The sequence below is a fragment of the Aegilops tauschii genome, chromosome 5 (assembly GCF_002575655.3).
Source record: "Aegilops tauschii subsp. strangulata cultivar AL8/78 chromosome 5, Aet v6.0, whole genome shotgun sequence".
NCBI classification, from domain to species: domain Eukaryota; kingdom Viridiplantae; phylum Streptophyta; class Magnoliopsida; order Poales; family Poaceae; genus Aegilops; species Aegilops tauschii.
The window spans coordinates 462717587-462734880 of record NC_053039.3 but is presented as its reverse complement, the minus strand read 5'-3'; positions in this window follow the sequence as shown (position 1 = coordinate 462734880).

The following is a 17294-nucleotide window of genomic DNA, read 5'->3' as shown; positions in this document are numbered from 1 at the left end:
TCTGGGTAGTGGCCCAGGTAGCACCCCTTCATCATTTTGGATAGGAGTAGCGGCATATGTTGTCAAGATGGTGAATTCAGGCACATTGTTGTAATACTTTGTAAGGTCCTCGAAAATAATCAATAAAGTGGCCGTATGCATCTCCCAGATGCAGAGGCCGGGGTCATCCTCCTTTTCTAAAAAAATAATCTTACTCCTTTTTTCAGTAAAGAAAACAGTGTACAACTGAGGTTGGATGCCTTTCCATGTGGATATGATAGATGGGAGAGTCGTTCCACTATATATAGCTATAAATGTCTTTCAAATGTGGTAAGGACATATGGGAGTGCACGTAGACAAACTCAACAATTGGGATACACCAAATTGAGATAGCACACGACAGGGCCATAGTCCCAATCAATGATGTGAACAGGCCAACTTCTGATATTTAAATACATGTCCAGCTTTCACTGCACATAACTATATCACCAAGGGCACGAAAGCTTGTTCTGGTACGAATAAGGTAACAACAATTTGTATCACCATGCGTGGGCAGAAAGCTTGTGTCCACCATGATATGGATGCAAGGTCTGCCCATGCAATAGGACAAATGGTATAGGACTGCGAGGTTTCAGGAAAGAAGTTGGAAGATGTTAGCCCCTTTGTGGTTAACCGCACCAACACTAGTTGAAAACGGCCCATTAGCCCCGATTTCAGAGGCCCTTTAGCCTCGGTTCTGGAACCGGGACTAAAGGGTCGGGACTAAAGCCCAATGCCTTTAGTCCCGGTTCGCTTATGAACCGGGACAGAAGGGGCTCCACGTGGCCCCTGCGGGGCGCCCAGGCAGGAGGACCTTTAGTCCCGATTGGCAACACTAACCGGGACAAAAAGGCATCCACGCGTCAGCATCTGGCAGAAGCTGGGGTTTTTTTGAAGGGGGGAGGGGGTTAGGGGGTTTTGGAGGGTTAATTTAGGGGTTTCATATTGTGTTAGCTAGCTAATAGAGAGAAGTGTCCTCTCTTTCTCTGTGCTTGGTCGACGCTAGCTACTATACATATAGAGAGAACTCGACACGCTAGCTAGTAAGCAAATGAAGGAATCATTAATTACACAAGATCGTCATGAACATATACAGACAGGAGTGACCTCTCTTTCTCTGTGAGATTTGTCGAACTACAAGTTTTCGTATATCTATCTGACCCTACTAGCTACATATATACAATATAAGATCTCTTACAATCCCTAACATCTCATGTCTATATCAATTTCCACATGGTATTCTCTTGCTTTATGTATGACGTGGTCAAGAAAGAATCCCATCAATTCCTCTTGAATTGCTCGTATGCGATCATGTGGTAGGAGTTCATCCCACATCTGCCAAATCTAATTTGAAGAAGGGGGTCAATACATATATATGAATGAAACTCAACAGAAATGATGGTAATAAAATAAAATTATGAATATTATTGCTTACACACTTCATATTGTTTTTCAGAGTAGCCCCGCTTAGAGGCCATCACGTTGTAGATGAACTAGCAAACATAGTATCCACAAAAATCATTGCCGGCTTCCTGCCACAAGCACTTTACGAGAAATAGAGTTCAATCAAACTGATAATCAAGCATGATAAATGGTAATTATGAAACTATAATCAATGGGAGATGCACAGAACTAGCTAGTAGTACTTACTTTCGGGTGTGTAAATCGCAGCTCCCTCAGCAGTGTCGGAACAATTCCGGCGAACTCTTTCCAAACCCCGCCAGACAAAGAAAATAATTACTTGATATCAGAAAATGAAAAAAGTTGCTGATATGGTGCGATAATGATCGATTGAACTTACTTCTGGAGCATTTCAGTCATGTCCGCATAGTCATGGGGATCTTTTCTTCTCGAGTCTAAGAGAGTTACTACTCCCTACTGAAGTTTAATCTTCAGCAAAATAAAGTGGAAGCTGTGCACGCATGCATAACTCCTCAAATACATTACTATAACCTCTATTAAGGGAAAACAAATATGCACAAGACAGTAACACTCACTTGAAGTTGTAAGGAAAGCGTATTTTCTCTTTGTTTTGATTTTTAAGCAACGATTGTAGCAAGTTGTCCTCGGTATCTGTGACTTTGTTTTTAACCGTCTATTCATGTATGATATTTGGGTTAATGAACCCAATGTCATAGAGTGCTTTTCTGCAGTCGACGGTCTTCAATCTGCATAACATAGTGAGAATAATTATATATACATGCAATGAAAGAGCTGAGCTATATATAGAGAGACTTAATTACGTAAGTATTACTTACAGACAGTAGCAAGTCACGAGTGTTTTGTCGAGGGCCTTTTGATTGTATAACTGGAATAACTCATCAAATTCAACACACAATAGATCAGTTCCCACGAGGTCGTGCTCCTCTTTAATTCTCAGCATCAAAGTATCCTTCCAGACTCGCTGCAGGTTTTCACGTACCATTCATCGAATCTTCACATCATCATTGTTAGAGGAGGATGATCAGGTTTGACGAGAGGCTGCCCGTACTGGTATCTGAATTCGTCCAACTCCATTGTTTCAAACTCTACATCACCGCTCTGGTAATCAGGAGGATTGGTACCGGGCACCATCCCCGGATGATTAGCAGCGATATCGCGACACACCTTGAGCGGGGGGCACGATTGGTTCGCCTGTTCGCCGAGCTGGGGAATTTTTCCCACTTCTTCGTTGTGCTAACCTTGCATCACTAGAAGTACTTCCCGACCGCCGTGCATCTTCATATGTCTTTTTAAGACAGCGGACATAGTTGGAATACGGCGGAAGCGGTGGTGGTCGCTTTAGGGCATCGATAGTGCGCTTCTCTTTCACCGGATCTATCGTCTCCTTCGGAGGTGGAGGTTTCTTTGCAAAAAAGTCCCTCTCGTGGGCAGGACATATCTCCTCGTTTTCCTTCTCGGTCCTCTCATATGGTAAATTTTCCAGAGGCTTGAGAGATGGACCGTATCTGAATTGCCTCCTGCCTCTGCTTGTATTGCTAGCCGCCGGATCGGCGGCGTCTCTCTTCCATCGTTGCTGACAAGGCGAAGAAGGAGGTAGAGTGCTCTGACGCGCCGGAGGAGCCGGAGCGGCGGCGTATATCTTCCGCTATTGCTGACGAGGCGGAGGAGGAGGCGGACTACTCCGACGCACCGGAGGAGGCGAAGGAGGAGGCGGAGTGCCCTCACGCGCCGGAGGAGCCGGAGAAGGAGGCAGAGTGCCCTGATCAATCATCGAAGGAGGAGGAGGTGGAGTGCCCTGACTCGCTGAAGCTTCTTGACGGGTATTGCCAGTTGCTTGTCCGTCCGACGGCACTCCCCTGTTTCTGGGTCCAAAGTTCCCCCAACCCCAAAGAACCAAGTCCTTGAACGGTCTGGCTAGTTTAATGTCGCTGGTTGGACCCCTTTAGCAACCAGATCTTGCTCAGCTTTGTCCCACAACGGCCGGGCTTTGTGGTAGCCACCTGACCCCGTGTGATGGTGATACAGCTTCTTTGCAGCATTTTTTCTTGTTTGTCTCTGATACTTTCTTACCCTTATCCGATGTCTTGTAGGCCACAAATGCGGGCCAGTGATCTCTTATCTTCTCATATAGGCCGCTGAATTCTGGTGTCTTCCCTTGGTCGACAAACTTTGTGTTCAACTCTTTCTTCCACCTCCTGAATAGATCTGTCATCTTCTTAAGCGCACACGCCTTGACCTTTGGCTCTATAAATGGCTTATTGCCACCTCTTGAGCACTGCATTGGTTTTCCCTTGAAGAGGAAAGGGTGATGCAATAAACTAGCATAAGTATTTCCCTCAGTTTTTGAGAACGAAGGTATCAATCCATTAGGAGACTACGCTCGAGTCCCACGCACCTACACAAAGAAATAAGAACCTCGCAACCAACGCGATAAAGGGGTTGTCAATCCCTTCAGGGTCACTTACGAGAGTGAGATCTGATAGATATGATAAAATAATATTTTTGGTACTTTTATGATAAAGAGAAATAAAGATGCAAAGTAAAATAAACGGCAATAGAAATAGCTAAGTGTTGGAAGATTAATATGATGGAAAATAGACCCGGGGGCCATAGGTTTCACTAGTGGCTTCTCTCAAGATAGCATAAGTATTACGGTGGGTAAACGAATTACTGTCGAGCAATTGATAGAATTGAGCATAGTTATGAGAATATCTAGGTATGATCATGTATATAGGCATCACGTCTGTGACAACTAGACCGACTCCTGCCTGCATCTACTACTATTACTCCACACATCGACCGCTATCCAGCATGCATCTGGAGTATTAAGTTCATAAGAACAGAGTAACGCTTTAAGCAAGATGACATGATGTAGAGGGATAAACTCATGCAATATGGTATAAACCCCATCTTTTTATCCTCGATGGCAACAATACAACATGTGTCGTTTCCCCTACTGTCACTGGGATCGAGCACCGCAAGATTGAAGCCAAAGCTAAGCACTTCTCCCATTGCAAGAAAGATCAATCTAGTAGGCCAAACCAAACTAATAATTCGAAGAGACTTGCAAAGATAACCAATCATACATAAAAGAATTCAGAGGAGATTCAAATATTGTTCATAGATAATCTTGATCATAAACCCATAATTCATCAGATCTCGACAAACACACCGCAAAAAGAAGAGTTACATCAAATAGATCTCCAAGAGAATCGAGGAGAACTTTGTATTGAGATCCAAAGAGAGAGAAGAAGCCATCTAGCTAATAACTATGGACCCGAAGGTCTGAGGTAAACTACTCACACATCATCTGAGAGGCTATGGTGTTGATGTAGAAGCCCTCCGTGATCAATGTCCCCTTCGGCGGAGCGCCGGAAAAGGCCCCAAGATGGGATCTTACGGGTACAGACGGTTGTGGCGGTGGAAATAGGGTTTTGGCTCCGTATCTGATGTTTCCAGGGTATATGGGTATATATAGGAGGAAGAAGTACGTCGGTGGAGCAATGTGGGCCCCACGAGGGTGGAGGGCGCGCCTGGGGGAGGTGGGCATGCCCCCTGCCTCGTGCTCTCCTCGTTGCTTCCTTTACGTAGACTCCAAGTCTTCTAGATCACGTTTGTTCCGAAAATCACGTTCCCGAAGGTTTCATTCAGTTTGGACTCCGTTTGATATCTTTTTCCTTCGAAACACTAAAATAGGCAAAAAAAAACAGCAATTTGGGCTGGCCTCCGGTTAATAGGTTAGTCCCAAAAATAATATAAAAGTGTATAATAAAGCCCGTTAAACATCCAAAACACAATATAATATAGCATGGAACAATAAAAAATTATAGATACGTTGGAGACGTATCAAGCATCCCCAAGCTTAATTCCTGCTCGTCCTCGAGTAGGTAAATGATAAAAACAGAATTTTTGATGTGGAATGCTACTTAGCATAATTTTCAATGTAATTCTCTTATTTGTGCTATGAATATTCAGATCCGAAAGATTCAAGATAAAAGTTTAATATTAATATAAAAATAATAATACTTCAAGCATACTAACTAAGCAATTATGTCTTCTCAAAATAACATGGCCAAAGAAAGTTATCCCTACAAAATTATATAGTCTAGCTATGCTCTATCTTCCCCACACAAAATATTTAAATCATGCACAACCACGATGACAAGCCAAGAAATTGTTTCATACTTTTGGTGTTCTCAAACTTTTCAATATTCACGCAATACATGAGCGTGAGCCATGGATATAGCACCATATGTAGAATAGAATGGTGGTTGTGGAGAAGACAAAAAAGGAGAAGATAGTCTCACATCAACTAGGCGTATCAACGGGCTATGGAGATGTCCATTAATAGATATCAATGTGAGTGAGTAGGGATTGCCATGCAACGGATGCACTAGAGCTATAAGTGTATGAAAGTTCATCAAAAGAAACTAAGTGGGTGTGCATCCAACTCGCTTGCTCATGAAGACCTAGAGCATTTTGAGGAAGCCCATCATTGGAATATACAAGCCAAGTTCTATAATGAAAAATTCCCACTAGTATATGAAAGTGATATCATAGGAGAGTCTCTATCATGAAGATCATGGTGCTACTTTGAAGCACAAGTGTGGTAAAATGATAGTAGCATTGTCCCTTCTCTCTTTTTCTCTCATTTTTTTCTTTTTTTTTCTTTGGGCCTTTTCTCTTTTTTTGGCTTTTTTTTTCGTCCGGAGTCTCATCCCGACTTGTGGGGGAATCATTGTCTCCATCATCCTTTCCTTACTTGGGACAATGCGCTAATAATGATGATCATCACACTTTTATTTACTTTACAACTCAAGAATTACAACTCAAAACTTTGAACATAATATGAATCTATGTGAATGCCTCCGGCGGTGTACCAGAATATGCAATGAATCAAGAGTGACATGTATGAAAATTATGGACGGTGGCTTTGCCACAAATACGATGTCAACTACATGATCACACAAAGCAATATGACAATGATGAAGCGTGTCATAGTAAATTGAACGGTGGTAAGTTGCATGTCAATATATCTTGGAATGGCTATGGAAATGCCATGATAGGTAGGCATGGTGGCTGTTTTGAGGAAGGTATATGGTGGGTGTATGATACCGACGAAAAGTGCGCGGTATTAGAGAGGCTAGCAATGGTGGAAGGATGAGAGTGCGTATAATCCATGGACTCAACATTAGTCATAAAGAACTCATATAGTTGTTGAAAAAATCTACAATTTATCAAAGCAAAGTATTACGCGCATGCTCCTTGGGGGATAGATTGTTAGGAAAAGACCATCGCTCGTCCCCGACCGCTACTCATAAGGAAGACAATCAATAAATAAATCATGCTCCGACTTCATCAGATAACGGTTCACCATACGTGCATGCTACGGGAATCACAAACTTTAACACAAGTATTCCTCAAATTCACAACTACTCAACTAGCATGACTCTAATATCACCATCTTCATATCTCAAAACAATAATCAAGCATCAAACTTCTCATAGTATTCAACACACTCATAAGAATTTTTTTTTTACTAATCTTGGATGCCTATTATATTAGGACTAATTTTTTTGATTAAAGCAAATTACCATGCTGTTTTGTAGGACTCTCAAAATAATATAAGTGAAGCATGAGAGAACAATAGTTTCTATAAAACAAATCCACCACCGTTCTCTAAAAGATATAAGTGAAGCACTAGAGCAAAAACTATATAGCTCAAAAGATATAAGTGAAGCACATAGAGTATTTTAATAAATTCCGAATCATGTGTGTCTCTCTCAAAAGGTGTGTACAGCAAGGATGATTGTGGTAAACTAAAAAGCAAGGACTCAAATCATACAAGACGCTCCAAGCAAAACACATATCATGTGGTGAATAAAAATATAGCTCCAAGTAAAGTTACCGATGGACGAAGACGAAAGAGGGGATGCCTTCCGGGGCATCCCCAAGCTTTGGCTTTTTGGTGTCCATAGATTACCTTGGGGTGCCATGGGCATCCCCAAGCTTAGGCTCTTGCCACTCCTTGTTCCATAATCCATCAAATCTTTACCCAAAACTTGAAAACTTCACATCACAAAACTCAACAGAAAATCTCGTGAGCTCCGTTAGCGAAAGAAAACAAAACACCACTTCAAGGTACTGTATTGAACTCATTATTTATTTATATTTGTGTTAAACCTACTGTATTCCAACTTCTCTATGGTTTATAAACTCTTTTACTAGCCATAGATTCATGAAAATAAGCAAACAACACACGAAAAACAGAATCTGTCAAACACAGAACAGTCTGTAGTAATCTGTAACTAACGCAAACTTCTGGAACTCAAAAAATTCTACCAAAATAGGACGACCTAGACAATTTGTTTATTGATCTAATGCAATTGGAATCAGTATTTTATCACGTTCTGGTGATTTTCAACAATTGTTTTCATGAACAGAAAGTTTCTGGAATTTTCAGCAAGATCAAATAACTATCATCCAAGAAGATCCTATAGGTTTAACTTGGCACAAACACTAATTAAAACATAAAAACAAATCTAACCAGAGGCTAGATCAAAGATTTATTCCTCAACAGAAGAAAAAATAAAAAAAAACTAAAATAAAATTGGGTTGCCTCCCAACAAGCGCTATCGTTTAACGCCCTTAGCTAGGCATAAATAATTTTAATGATGCTCACATGAAAGACAAGAATTGAAGCGCAAAGAGAGCATCGTAAAACACGTGACAAACACATCTAAGTCTAAAATACTTCCTATGCATAGGCATATTATAAGCAAACAAATTTGCAAGGCATGCAAAAACTAGCATATGCAAGGAAGAAGAAAGTAACGATAGCAATCTCAACATGAAGAGAGGTAATTTAGTAATATGAAAATTTCTACAACCATATTTTCCCCTCTCATAATAGTTATATGTAAGATCATAAGCAAATTCAACAATATAGCTATGACATAACATATTCTCAACATGATCCAAATGCATGTAAAGTTGACACTCTTTCAAAATAGTGGGATTATCATAAAATAAAGTCATGACCTCTCCAAACCCACTTTTATTAAAAACTTCATACGATTGATCAAAATCCAAATATGTGGGATCTAAAGTCGGCACTCTTCCAAACCCACTTTCAATATTATTGCAAACATTATTATCAATCTCATATTCATCATGGGGCTTAAATAAATTTTCAAGATCATAAGAAGAATCACCCCAATCATGATCATTGCAACAAGTGGTAGACATAGCAAAACTAGCATCCCCATGCTTAAGGTTTTGCATATTATTAGCACAATTGACAGCAAGATAATTTATAGTAAAATCATTGCAATCATGCTTTTTATTAAAGGAGCTATCGTGAATCTCTTCATAAAGTACTTGATCACAATTTTCAGATCCACAAATTTCAAGCAGAACTTCATAAAGATAATCTAGTGCACAAAACTCACTAGCAATTGGTTCATCATAATTGGATCTCTAAAAGACATTAGCAAGGGGATGAGGATCCATAAACTTTTAGCAAGCGAAGATGCAAGCAAAAAGAAGCCACATGGTAGCACAAGATCGAACGGAAGGAGGGCGAATAAAACGGCAAGGGTGAAGTGGGGGAGAGGAAAACGAGAGGCAATTGGCAAATAATGTAATGCGAGGGATAAGAGTTTGTGTTGGGTACTTGGTATGTCTTGACTTGTGCGTAGACTCCCCGGCAACGGCGCCAGAAATGGCTCGTTGGCAGGAGTCAAATCTTGACTTGACTTGGCGCGAATCTCCCCGGCAACGGCGCCAGAAGTCCTTCTTGCTACCTCTTGAGCACTGCGTTGGTTTTCCCTTGAAGAGGAAAGGGTGATGCAGTAAAGTAGCGTAAGTATTTCCCTCAGTTTTTCAGAACCAAGGTATCAATCCAGTAGGAGACCATGCTCGAGTCCCATGCACCTACACAAACAAATAAGAACCTCGCAACGAACGCGATAAAAGGGGTTGTCAATCCCTTCATGGTCATTTAAGAGACTGAGATGTGATAGATATGATAAGATAATATTTTTGGTATTTTTATGATAAAGAGAAATAAAGATGCAAAGTAAAATAAACGGCAATAGAAATAGCTAAGTGTTGGAAGATTAATATGATAGAAAATAGACCCGGGGGGCATAGGTTTCACTAGTGCCTTCTCTCAAGATAGCCTAAGTATTACGGTGGGTAAACAAATTACTGTCGAGCAATTGATGGAATTGAGCATAGTTATGAGAATATCTAGGTATGATCATGTATATAGGCATCACGTCCGTGACAAGTAGACCGACTCCTGCCTGCATCTACTACTATTACTCCACACATCAACCGCTATCCAGCATGCATCTGGAGTATTAAGTTCATAAGAACAGAGTAACGCTTTAAGCAAGATGACATGATGCAGAGGGATAAACTCATGCAATATGATATAAACCCCATATTTTTATCCTCGATGGCAACAATACAATACGTGCCGTTTCCCCTACTGTCACTGGGATCGAGCACCGCAAGATTGAAGCCAAAGCTAAGCACTTCTCCCATTGCAAGAAAGATCAATCTAGTAGGCCAAACCAAACTGATAATTCGAAGAGACTTGCAAAGATAACCAATCATACATAAAAGAATTCAGAGGAGATTCAAATATTGTTCATAGATAATCTTGATCATAAACCCACAATTCATCGGATCTCGACAAACACACCGCAAAAAGAAGAGTTACATCAAATAGATCTCCAAGAGAATCGAGGAGAACTTTGTATTGAGATCCAAAGAGAGAGAAGAAGCCATCTAGCTAATAAATATGGACCCGAAGGTCTGAGGTAAACTACTCACACATCATCGGAGAAGCTATGGTGTTGATGTAGAAGCCCTCCGTGATCAATGCCCCCTCCGGCGGAGCGCCGGAAAAGGCCCCAAGATGGGATCTCACGGGTACAGAAGGTTGCGGCGGTGGAAATAGGGTTTTGGCTCCGTATCTGATGTTTCCAGGGTATATGGGTATATATAGGAGGAAGAAGTACGTCGGTGCAGCAACGTGGGCCCCACGAGGGTGGAGGGCGCGCCTGGGGGAGGTGGGCGCGCCCCCCTGCCTCGTGCTCTCCTCGTTGCTTCCTTTACGTAGACTCCAAGTCCTCTGGATCACGTTTGTTCCGAAAATCACGTTCCCGAAGTTTTCATTCCGTTTGGACTCTGTTTGATATCTTTTTCCTTCGAAACACTGAAATAGGCAAAAAAACAGCAATTTGGGCTGGCCTCCGGTTAATAGGTTAGTCCCAAAAATAATATAAAAGTGTATAATAAAGCCCGTTAAACATCCAAAACAGAATATAATATAGCATGGAACAATAAAAAATTATAGATACGTTGGAGACGTATCACTTATTCGGATCCTCCTCTGGCGGTAGGGTGAAATTTGCCTTCAGCGAGGTCCAAAGATCATCTTTCTGTCTATCGGTGACATAAGAAACTTCAAGGTCGTCCTTACGCTTATTCCATTTCTGCATGTTGATCGGGATGATTTCCCTAACAATAGCTCCGCACTGAGCAACAAATGTGTCCTTGGTCCGCTTGGGTTCAATCGGTTGGCCATCGTCCGCGGGTTCTGTGATCGTGAACCTTTCATCCTGCCGCAACCTTTTCTTCGCGCCTCGTCTCATTATAGAAGTTTGGCTCGATCCGGAGGCCTATAAAAGAAGAAAGAAGCGTTAATATATGTACATACCAAAACAATTAATGCATCAATTAGTCAGCACATGCTTAATTATTATATATACCTCGCCGGACATTGCAACAGCTCCCTCCTCCGTTCGGTCACCGGAGCCGTCATCATGGTCTCCTTCTTCTTCTGCCATTCGGTCACCGGAGCCGTCATGATCATGTCCTTCCTCCTTCATTGTTCGATCACCGGAGCCGTCATCCTCTCCTTCCTTACCTGTTGGAAATATGCCCTAGAGGCAATAATAAAATGGTTATTATTATATTTCCTTGTTCATGATAATTGTCTATTGTTCATGCTATAATTGTGTTATCCGGAAATCGTAATACATGTGTGAATATATAGACCACAACATGTCCCTAGTGAGCCTCTAGTTGACTAGCTCGTTGATCAACAGATAGTCATGGTTTCCTGACTATGGACATTGGATGTCATTGGTAACGGGATCACATCATTAGGAGAATGATGTGATGGACAAGACCCAATCCTAAGCATAGCACAAAGATCGTGTAGTTCGTTTGCTAGAGCTTTTCCAATGTCAAGTATCATTTCCTTAGACCATGAGATCGTATAACTCTCGGATGCCGTAGGAGTGCTTTGGGTGTACCAAACGTCACAACGTAACTGGGTGACTATAAAGGTACACTACAGGTATCTCTGAAAGTGTCTGTTGGGTTGACACGGATCGAGACTAGGATTTGTCACTCCGTATGACGGAGAGGTATCTCTGGGCCCACTCGTTAATGCATCATCATAATGAGCTCAAAGTGACCAAGTGGTTGGTCACGGGATCATGCATTACGGTACGAGTAAAGTGACTTGCCGGTAACGAGATTGAACAAGGTATTGGGATACCGACGATCGAATCTCGGGCAAGTAACGTAACGATTGACAAAGGGAATTGTATACGGGATTGATTGAATCCTCGACATCGTGGTTCATCCGATGAGATCATCGTGGAACATGTGGGAGCCAACATGGGTATCCAGATCCCGCTGTTGGTTATTGACCGGAGAGTCGTCTCGGTCATGTCAGCGTGTCTCCCGAACCCGTAGGGTCTACACACTTAAGGTTCGGTGACGCTAGGGTTGTAGAGATATTAGTATGCGGTAACCCGAAAGTTTTTCGGAGTCCCGGATGAGATCCCGGACGTCACGAGGAGTTCCGGAATGGTCCGGAGGTGAAGAATTATATATAGGAAGTCCAGTTTCGGCCACCAGGAAAGTTTCGGGGGTTACCGGTATTGTACCGGGACCACCGGAAGGGTCCCGGGGGTCCACCGGGTGGGGCCACCTATCCCGAAGGGCCCCATGGGCTGAAGTGGGACGGGAACCAGCCCCTGGTGGGCTGGTGCGCCCCCCTTGGGCCTCCCCCTGCGCCTAGGGTTGGAAACCCTAGGGGCGGGGGCGCCCCCCACTTGGCTTGGGGGGAAAGCCACCCCTTGGCCGCCGCCCCCCTGGAGATCAGATCTCCCAGGGCCGGCGCCCCCCAGGAGGCCTATATATAGGAGGGGGGAGGGAGGGCAGCCGCATCACAGCCCCTGGCGCCTCCCTCTCCCTCCCGTAACACCTCTCCCTCTCGATGAGCTTGGCGAAGCCCTGCCGAGATCCCCGCTACTTCCACCACCACGCCGTCGTGCTGCTGGATCTCCATCAACCTCTCCTTCCCCCTTGCTGGATCAAGAAGGAGGAGACGTCGCTGCTCCGTACGTGTGTTGAACGCGGAGGTGCCGTCCGTTCGGCGCTCGGTCATCGGTGATTTGGATCACGACGAGTACAACTCCATCAACCCCGTTCACTTGAACGCTTCCGCTCGCGATCTACAAGGGTATGTAGATGCACTCCTCTCTCTCGTTGCTAGATGACTCCATAGATTGATCTTGGTGATGCGTAGAAAATTTTAAATTTATGCTACGATCCCCAACAGTGGCATCATGAGCCAGGCCTATGCGTAGTTTCTATGCACGAGTAGAACACAAACTTGTTGTGGGCGTAGATGTTGTCAATTTCCTTGCCACTACTAGTCTTATCTTGTTTCGGCGGCATTGTGGGATGAAGCGGCCCGGATCGACCTTACACGTACGCTTACGTGAGATAGGTTCCACCGACTGACATGCACTAGTTGCATAAGGTGGCTAGCGGGTGTCTGTCTCTCCCACTTTAGTCAGAACGGATTCGATGAAAAGGGTCCTTATGAAGGGTAAATAGAAATTGGCATATCACGTTGTGGTTTTACGTAGGTAAGAAACGTTCTTGCTAGAAACCTATATAATCCACGTAAAAAACTTGCAACAACAATTAGAGGACGTCTAACTTGTTTTTGCAGCATATGCCTTGTGATGTGATATGGCCAAAAGGATGTGATGAATGAGATATATGTGATGTATGAGATTGATCATGTTCTTGTAATAGGAATCACGACTTGCATGTCGATGAGTATGACAACCGGCAGGAGCCATAGGAGTTGTCTTTATTTTTTGTATGACCTGCGTGTCATTGAATAACGCCATGTAAATTACTGTACTTTATTGCTAAACACGTTAGCCACAGAAGTAGAAGTAGTCGTTGGCGTGACAACTTCATGAAGACACGATGATGGAGATCATGGTGTCATGCCGGTGACGAAGATGATCATGGCGCCCCGAAGATGGAGATCAAAGGAGCAAAATGATATTGGCCATATCATGTCACTATTTGATTGCATGTGATGTTTATCATGTTTTACATCTTATTTGCTTGGAACGACGGTAGCTTAAATAAGATGATCCCTCGCAATAATTTCAAGAAAGTGTTCCCCCTAACTGTGCACCGTCGCGAAGGTTCATTGTTTCGAAGCACCACGTGATGATCGGGTGTGATAGATTGTAACATTCGAATACAACGCGTGTAAGCCAGATTTACACACGTAATACACTTAGGTTGACTTGACGAGCCTAGCATGTACAGACATGGCCTCGGAACACGGAAGACCGAAAGGTCGAGCATGAGTCGTATAGAAGATACGATCAACATGAAGATGTTCACCGATGTTGACTAGTCCGTCTCACGTGATGATCGGACACGACCTAGTTGACTCGGATCATGTTTCACTTAGATGACTAGAGGGATGTCTATCTGAGTGGGAGTTCATTGAATAATTTGATTAGATGAACTTAATTATCATGAACTTAGTCTAAAAATCTTTACAATATGTCTTGTAGATCAAATGGCCCACGTTGCCCTCAACTTCAACGCATCCCTAGAGAAAACCAAGCTGAAAGATGATGGCAGCAACTATACGGACTGGGTCCGGAACCTGAGGATCATCCTCATAGCTGCCAAGAAAGATTATGTCCTAGAAGCACCGCTAGGTGAAGCACCCATCCCAGAGAACCAAGACGTTATGAACGCTTGGCAGTCACGTGCTGATGATTACTCCCTCGTTCAGTGCGGCATGCTTTACAGCTTAGAACCGGGGCTCCAAAAGCGTTTTGAGCAACACGGAGCATATGAGATGTTCGAAGAGCTGAAAATGGTTTTCCAAGCTCATGCCCGGGTCGAGAGATATGAAGTCTCCGACAAGTTCTTCAGTTGTAAGATGGAGGAAAACAGTTCTGTCAGTGAGCACATACTCAAAATGTCTGGGTTGCACGACCGCTTGACTCAGCTGGGAGTTAATCTCCCGGATGACGCGGTCATTGACAGAATCCTTCAGTCGCTTCCACCGAGCTACAAGAGCTTTGTGATGAACTTCAATATGCAGGGGATGGAAAAGACCATTCCTGAGGTATATTCAATGCTGAAATCAGCGGAGGTGGAGATCAAAAAGGAACAGCAAGTGTTGATGGTGAATAAAACCACTAAGTCAAAGAAGGGCAAGGGTAAGAAGAACTTCAAGAAGGACGGCAAGGGAGTTGCCGCGCCCAGTAAGCCAGTTGCCGGGAAGAAGCCAAAGAATGGACCCAAGCCTGAGACTGAGTGCTTTTATTGCAAGGGAAGTGGTCACTGGAAGCGGAACTGCCCCAAATACTTAGCAGACAAGAAGGCCGGCAACACCAAAGGTATATGTGATATACATGTAATTGATGTGTACCTTACCAGTACTCGTAGTAGCTCCTGGGTATTTGATACCGGTGCGGTTGCTCATATTTGTAACTCAAAACAGGAGCTGCGGAATAAGCGGAGACTGGCGAAGGACGAGGTGACGATGCGCGTCGGGAATGGTTCCAAGGTCGATGTGATCGCCGTCGGCACGCTACCTCTACATTTACCCACGGGATTAGTTTTAAACCTCAATAATTGTTATTTAGTGCCATCTTTGAGCATGAACATTGTATCAGAATCTCGTTTAATTCGAGATGGCTACTCATTTAAATCCGAGAATAATGGTTGTTCTATTTATATGAGAGATATGTTTTATGGTCATGCCCCGCTGGTTAATGGTTTAGTCTTAATGAATCTCGAACGTAATGTTACACATATTCATAGTGTGAATACCAAAAGACGTAAGGTTGATAATGATAGTCCCACATACTTGTGGCACTGCCGTCTTCGTCACTGGTGTCAAACGCATGAAGAAGCTCCATGCAGATGGACTTTTGGAGTCTCTTGATTACGAATCATTTGACACGTGCAAACTATGACTCCTGGGTAAGATGACCAAGACTCCGTTCTCCGGAACAATGGAGCGAGCAACCAACTTATTGGAAATCATACATACTGATGTGTGCGGTCCAATGAGTGTTGAGGCTCGCGGTGGCTATCGTTATGTTCTCACTCTCACTGATGACTTGAGTAGATATGGGTATGTCTACCTAATGAAACACAAGTCTGAAACCTTTGAAAAGTTCAAGGAATTTCAGAGTGAGGTTGAGAATCAACGTGACAGGAAAATAAAGTTCTTACGATCAGATCGTGGAGGAGAATATTCGAGTCACGAATTTGGCACACACTTAAGGACATGTGGAATAGTTTCACAACTCACGCCGCCTGGAACACCTCAGCGAAATGGTCTGTCCGAACGTCGTAATCGCACTCTATTGGATATGGTGCGATCTATGATGTCTCTTACCGATCTACCGCTCTCATTTTGGGGCTATGCTTTAGAGACTGCCGCATTCACTTTAAATAGGGCTCCGTCGAAATCCGTTGAGACGACACCGTATGAATTATGGTTTGGGAAGAAACCTAAGCTGTCGTTTCTGAAAGTTTGGGGATGCGATGCTTATGTCAAGAAACTTCAACCTGAAAAGCTCGAACCCAAGTTGGAAAAATGCGTCTTCATAGGATACCCTAAGGAAACCATTGGGTATACCTTCTACCTCAGATCCGAAGGCAAAATCTTTGTTGCCAAGAACGGGTCCTTTCTGGAGAAATAGTTTCTCTCGAAAGAAGTGAGTGGGAGGAAAGTGGAACTTGATGAGGTGATAGTCACCCCTTCCGAACCGGAAAGTAGCGCAGCGCGGGAAGATGTTCCTGTGGTGCCTGCACCAACTGGGGAGGAAGTTAATGATGATGACCATGAAGCTTCAGATCAAGTTACTGCTGAACTTCGTAGGTCCACAAGGACACGTTCCGCACCAGAGTGGTACGGCAACCCTGTCATGGAAATCATGTTGTTAGACAACGGTGAACCTTCAAACTATGAAGAAGCGATGGCGGGCCCGGATTCCAACAAATGGCTTGAAGCCATGCAATCCGAGATAGGATCCATGTATGAAAACGAAGTATGGACTTTGACTGACTTGCCCGATGATCGGCGAGCCATAGAAAATAAATGGATCTTTAAGAAGAAGACAGACGCGGATGGTAACGTGACCATCTATTAGGCTCGACTTGTCGCTAAGGGTTATCGACAAGTTCAAGGGGTTGACTACGATGAGACTTTCTCACCCGTAGCAAAGCTGAAGTCCGTCCGAATCATGTTAGCAATTGGCGCATTCTATGATTATGAGATATGGCAAATGGACGTCAAAACGACATTCCTTAACGGCTTTCTTAAGGAAGAATTGTATATGGTGCAGCCGGAAGGTTTTGTCGACCCTAAGAATGCTAACAAGGTATGCAAGCTCCAGTGCTCCATCTATGGGCTGGTGCAAGCATCTCGGAGTTGGAACATTCGATTTGAT